Here is a 6,892-nt window from a genome sequence, read left to right as displayed (position 1 = left end):
CGGGACGTTCCTGCCAATGGACCCTATCGAGGCCACCGCGTAGAGGGTCATCATTTCAAACGTCCCGCCCTTTGTTCCCGCTGAGCTCCTCCTCCCTCACCTACACCAACTGGGGGAGGTAAGGTCGGGGATTAACCCCATACCGCTCGGCCTCAGAGAGAACAGCCTGCGCCATGTGTTCTCCTTCTGCCGCCAGCTCTTTGTCCGGCTGAAGCGGGAGGAGACGACGGAGGGAAATTTTAATGTGGTGCACGAGGGGACTGCCTACCGCGTCTTCTGGACGTCGGACGGCGTGCGGTGCCATGCCTGCAGGGAGGTGGGGCACGTTCGCAAGAACTGCCCCGCCTCCAAGGCCGCCAAACCACCGAAGGCGGCCAAGGCTGGCGCCGCCGCCACCCCTCCCCCTAGTAGCGTCCGCGTGCCGGGAGCTGTGGGTGCGCGGGCATCGTCGGGGGCCTTTGTTTTCACGGCCTCCGGCGGGGGGGAGGGAGAGCGTCCGATCGGAAGGAAGGCGCGGAGGAAGGCGAAACATCTCGAGGCGGGTCCCCTCACTGCGCCAGACAGCTTGAACACCGCGCTCAGCCCAACCCTGACATCGGCGAGCGCGGGGTGCCCTGAGCCCGTGCCCGAGCCCTTGACCAGTATCACAGAGGGGCTCGGGCAAGGGCAAGAAAAGAAAAAGGGGGGGGTGGAGTGGGAGGCCTCGGCAGACATGGGGGTCTCCCTGCCTCCGTGCCCCCCCAGGAACAAAAGGAGGCGCCGCTCCAATGAGGCGGAGGGGGAACAGCATCCCTCCGCGGAGGAGTCGGTGCCCGCCGCGTGTCCCGCGTCCCCCACCAGCGCCCCCAAACTGCGCCGTAGGCGAGAGGAGTCTGTCCCTGGGGGGGGTGAGACAGTCGAGGCTGCCCAGCCTCTGCCTCCCGGGGATGGCGTGGAAGATCTGCCTGTCGTGGAGGGCGTGGGGCCAGCGGAGGAATGCGTAGCCGCCGGGCCGGGCGTCCCGGGGACTGAGGCGGGCGGGGTCGAAAAGGCCGAACCTGAGCCCGCCCAGCTATTAACCAACTTCCCCCGGGTGTCGCTCGGCCCGGAAGAAAAGGAAATTATGAATTTTAACGATTCTGTACACGCTGGGCCGGGGGGTGGCGGCGGGGAAGGGGAAGAACAACAACCCTCGCCCCCTACTTTGGAGCTGGGGTACTTGGTGGACCTGGAACATTACTTTGACCAGGTCTCTCCGTGTTCCCCGGTTCCTGGGGCGGGGGAGGACCCCCTTCCGCTGTCGCTTCCCGACCCAGCACCACTTTTAAAAGAGCCCAGTGGGGACTCTTCTGCCGACGATCCTGGGGGTGGGATCGGGGCAGAGCCAGGGCCAGATGGAGCGGCCGGGTCGTTTGCCGTACCTCGTGCAGTCGATGGGCCGGCTGCTGGCGGCGACCTCCCGGAGGAGGATGGGGACTCGGTGGAGGACGCGGGTGAAGATCTCGAGTCCATCGCCAGTGAGGCGGTGGATCTCCTCGTGCCCGCCGCTGAGTCCCCCCTCATTCCCGTAGAGGAACTCCGGGACTTTTTGATCCAGAGCCAGGGTCGCTGCAACCGAACCCATCTGGCCGGGGAAAGATGGTCCGAGCCGGGGCTGCGCATCGCTTCCATCCGCGTCGCCGCTAAAACCATGGCCGCGGGCGGGCCCTTATCAAAGGCGCAAGGCCTTGAGCTGCGCCGGCTCAAAAAAGTTCCTCGCTGGGCTGCTGAAGGAGTGGAGGTCAACGAACGACTCCACTCCTCCCCCACAATAGGTTAGGTAGAGGTTGCACTATGCTTTTGCCATGAAGATAACCATAGCCAGCCTCAACATCAACGGCGGCAGAGGGGCATGCCGTAGATTTGACAATTTTTCGCTCCTGCGGGAGGGGAAATATGCGGTGTGCTTCCTGCAAGAAACCCACACCGTTCCGGGAGACGAAGCCACGAGGCTCCTGGAATGGCAAGGAGAGGTCCGCATGAGCCACCTCACCGCCACTTCTAGTGGGGTGGCCATCTTGCTGGGCCCGCATTTTCAGCCGGAGATCTTGGGGGTCGAGGAGCCCGTGCCAGGCCGCTTGCTGCACGTAACAGTTCCCTGGGGGACGTGCCGCTCCATCTCGTGAACGTGTACGCCCCTCAGCCTGACCCGCATCAAACGCGCTTCTTTGAAGAGGTGTCCGCTCTTCTTGGCTCCGTCGACGTCGGCGACTGCATTGTCCTCGGGGGGGATTTTAACTGAACCCTCGAGGCGAGGGACCGCTCCGGTGCCCCGCAGAGCATGACGGCGATGGAGAAGTTGAGGGACCTGGTCGAGTCCTTCGACTTGGTGGACATCTGGCAAAATCTCCACCCTGACTCCAGCGCCTTTACTTGGGTGAGGCCTGGAGTAGGATGGTCCAGAGTCGACCGCCTTTACGTGTCTCGGGTGTACGTTTCCTGCGTCCCGGCGGCCTCCATGCGGCCGGTGCCGTGTTCGGACCACCACCTGGTGTGGGCGGAGCTCGCTTCGCTCCGCGCGAGGACGGGGTCCGCGTACTGGCACTTTAACAACCGGCTGCTGGAGGACGAGCGGTTCCAGGACTCGTTCCGTCGATTCTGGTCCGACTGGAGAAGGAAGCAGGGGGGCTTCCCCTCCTTGAGGCTATGGTGGGACGTGGGCAAGGCTCACGTCCGCGTCTTCTGTCAAGAGTACGCGAGGGGGTCGACCAAGAGGCGGGCGGCCAGGGTCGGGCGCCTAGAAAAAGAGGTGCTCGACCTGGAAGCCCGTCTCGGTCAAGTCGTCGAGGACCCGGCCCTGCGGACGGTGTACGAAGCGAAGAAGGCCGCGCTGAAGGACCTGCAGCTCGTCGGGTTCCGAGGCGCGTTCGTGAGGTTGCGGATCCGGTTCCTGCGGTATCTGGACCGCGGCTCCCCCTTCTTCTACTCGCTGGAAAAAAGACAGTGTGTCCGTAAACAGCTCTTGACGCTGCTGGCCGACGACGGCTCTCTCGTCTCGGATCCGGAGGGCATCAACAACAGGGCCCGTGAATATTACGGGGCCCTGTTCTCTCCGGAGCCGTCCAGCGAGGAAGCGCGTAGAGTTTTGTGGGAGGACCTGCTGAAGGTCAGCCCGGAGGGCGACGAAAATCTGGAAGCTCCGCAAAGCCTGGCGGAGCTGCCCGGCGCCCTCGACCGGCTCTCGAGGGGAAAAGCCCCGGGGCTGGACGGGCTGACCGTGGAGTTCCACAGGGCGTTCTGGGACGTCCTGGGGGGCGACTATGCGCGGGTCCTGGGGGAAAGTCTGGCGACCGGGGAGATGCCCCTCTCTTGGCGCAGGGCAGTCATCGTCCTGCTGCCTAAGAAGGGCGATCTCCGCCTCCTTAACAACTGGCGCCCGGTCTCCCTCCTCAGCACGGACTACAAAATCTTCGCCAGGGCGATGTCTGCTCGCCTTGGCGCCGTGCTGGACCACATGATCCACCCCGACCAGTCCTACACGGTCCCGGGCCGGACAATCCACGATAACATCCATCTGGTTCGGGACCTCATCCATTATTCCCAGGAGGCTGGTCTGTCGGTCGCCTTCCTATCCCTCGACCAAGAGAAGGCGTTCGACAGGGTGGATCACGACTATCTGTTCGGAACTCTGCGCGCTTTCAGGTTCTGGACGCATTTCGTCGCCCGGATCCGACTTTTGTACGCCGCTGCGGAGTGTCTGATTAAGGTTAACGGGTCCTTGACGGCGCCCCTTCGCTTTGGGAGAGGGGTGCGCCAGGGATGCCCCATGTCCGGCCAGTTATATGCCGTCTGCGTGGAGCCTTTCCTGCGCCTCCTGCGGACGAGGTTGATGGGACTGGCTCTGCAAGGGCCGGGCGTGGAAGTCGTCCTCCCGGCTTATGCCGATGTCATTCTCCTCGCGGTAGAGGATCCCGCTGACCTGCGGAGGATGCGTGAGTGCCAGGAGATTTACTCGGCCGCATCCTCCGCCAGAATCAACTGGGAGAAATGTTCCGGACTCCTGGTGGGTCAGTGGCGGGTGGATTCCCTGTCGGAGGAGCTCAGGCCTTTTGCCTGGAGCACGACCCATCTCCTCTATCTGGGAGTCTACCTTAGCCCCGACGAGGAAGCCTGGCCGGCGAACTGGCAGGAACTGGAGGCCAAGGTCGCCGCTCGCCTAGGGCGCTGGACAGGACTGCTCCGAGTGCTGTCCTACAGGGGTCGAGCGCTAGTCATAAACCAGCTGGTGGCCGCCATGTTGTGGTACCGGCTGGTCACTTTGACCCCTCCCCCTGCGTTTGTCGCCAAGATACAGAAGAAGCTGGTGGACTTCTTCTGGAACAACAGGAAGCACTGGGTCTCTGCCGCGGTCTTGAGTCTCCCGCTTAGGGAGGGCGGTCAGTCGTTGGTGTGCGTCAGCGCCCAGCTCGCGACTTTCCGTCTTCAGACCCTGCAGAGATACCTTTACGTTGAGCCCCATCCTAGGTAGCGTGCTCTGGCGATGTATTTCTTCCGCCAGCAGCACGGCCTCAACTACGACACGCAGCTCCTGTTTGTGAGTATGGGGGGCGTCAGGACCGCCTTCCAGGAGCTGCCTGTCTTTTACAAGGAACTCATCAGGGTCTGGAACAAAGTCTCCACCAAGCGCAGCTCTCCACCGGCTGGAGTGGCGGCCGTCCTGCAGGAGCCGCTGCTCGGGAATCCATACCTCCACGACCGAGGTTTTGGGTGGCGGTCGGACGAGAGGGCTGTGGCTGGTGAGGTGACCAGGGTCAGGGACCTGCTCGATGGCGGAGGAGCGGTCTGGATGGCGCCAGACGTGCTGGCGCAGCGCCTGAATTCTGCCAACATCCGCCGCGCAGCCGATGCCATCGAGTCGCTAAAAAGAGCTCTGGGCCCCGACTCCGTTAGGTGCATCGAGGAGGCTCAAGCACATGGGGAGATCCCGTCCGAACTGACCCCCGTCCGGACGGAATTTCTCATCGGCGCCAAACCCTGGGAACCTCCCTCGGGGGCCGGCGCCTCACAACTTGAGTCGCCTCGAGGAAATCCCCTCCGTGCCTTTCAGTTCCGCGCGGAGGGGTTTCCTGTACGGGCTGCTCCTGCACACTCTCAACTTTGCCATCCTCGCCTGCCATCCGGACACGCCATGGCGTACCATCTTGCCGTCCGGAGGAGGCGGGGGTCCCCGATGGAGGGCACTCTACGCGGGGGTCCTCCCACTGTTTATCGGGGACTTGGCCTGGAGGGTGGTGCATGGAGCAGTGCCGTGCAATAAATTTTTAAGCCGGTTCACAGGCTCCCAGGCCGCATGCAATTTCTGCGGTCTGGAAAAGTCCGTGTTCCATGTTTTTATTGAGTGCACGAGGTTGCAGCCCCTGTTTGTTATTTAAAGGGGCTGCTCCTGAAATTCTGGCTGCACTTCAGTCCCACACTCCTGATCTTCGGGCACCCTGTGCGGAAGGGAGCGGGTAGGTCCGAGGGCCTCCTCGTAGGACTGCTCCTGGGCACGGCCAAGGGTGCCATCAGCCGGTCCAGGCAGTGGGCGATCGAGGGGGTCGTTCAGCCAGACTGCCTGCCTCCCTTCCGCGCCTACATCCGGTCCAGGGTATCCTTGGAGATGGAGCACGCGGTGTCCACCGGTACGCTCACGGCCTTTCGCGAGAGGTGGGCACCGGAGGGACTGGAGTGCATCATCACGCCCGGCAACCAAATTTTAATTTGATTTTATGTTTTTAAGTTAATTTGTTTTAATTGCCGGTGCTGTTAGTGTCCCCCTCCCCTTTTATAGGGGGCACTTGGAGAAAAAAATACGATTTTGTGCCCAAAAAAAACCCCCCAAAAAAACCACAAAAAAATAAAAGGGCCTTGTAAATGTTTGGTGTTTCCCCCAGATCGGGGGGCATGGTTTAATGTTTTTTGTTTGCTCCCAAAAGAGTTCATGCCCAAGGAGTTGGTTCAATGGTGTAATGGTGAGCACTCTGGACTTCGAATACAGCGATACGAGTTCAAATCTGCCTACAGGCACACTAGTCTGAAAACGCCCGATCTCGTCTGATCTTGGACACTAAGTAGAGTCAGGCCTAGTTAGTACTTGGATGGGAGACTACCAGGTGCAGTAGGCTTTTGCTGCCACCACAGGCCGCTCATGGTTCTGCATACACTCTGCTATTGATCCATCAACAACCTTTCAAAAAAAAAACATTTCATGCACAAGGACCCTTGCGCCTGTGCTGTAATGGCAGCTGCCACATCACCAACGAGTCATGACATCACAGCTGGATCTGCACACTCCCTCTTGGAGTCCGCCATCGCCTGCACACTGGCAATGATGGGCTCCATGGAGTGCGAAGAGCTGTCGACAATGCGGGAGGCAGACTTCTCCACACTCCTCACCACTTCCGACAGCCTATCTGGCACCCTTGTCAGTGCCCCCAACATCTGGGAATACACAGCCTGCACCCTTCTTTCATAAGCCCCAACATCGATGGGCTCATCTGAGTCCTCCTCAGCAGAACTCCGGTGTGCACTCGCCCCCCGGAGAGATGGCACCCGAGGTTATCTGTGACCGTCACCATGCTGCAGCCTCTAGGCCCCAGTGCAACACCCAGTGCAGACCCCTCTGCTATCTCGATTAGATCCGACCGCGTACTCCCAGTATCTGAGCTGGCAAGTGTGACTGTAGCAAGCAGTGACGCGGTGCTGACAGCAGTGTCCCCTTCTTCCTCTGCCTCATCTGATATGGTGGCAACAGATGGAGTGGGCTCCAGGCTCTCATCCAGGCTCCAGCCCCCAATGTCCTCCAGGGTGTCAGGATCGCCATGGCTGTCCCCCAGGCCTCACCTCTCAGTCTCACCATCAGCCTCTCCCTGGCCTCGGCTGCCACTGCCCTGAA

This window comes from Pristiophorus japonicus, chromosome 14 (genome assembly GCF_044704955.1).
Source record: "Pristiophorus japonicus isolate sPriJap1 chromosome 14, sPriJap1.hap1, whole genome shotgun sequence".
NCBI lineage: Eukaryota > Metazoa > Chordata > Chondrichthyes > Pristiophoridae > Pristiophorus > Pristiophorus japonicus.
The sequence above is the reverse complement of the archived record's forward strand: the minus strand, read 5'-3'. Positions refer to the sequence as shown.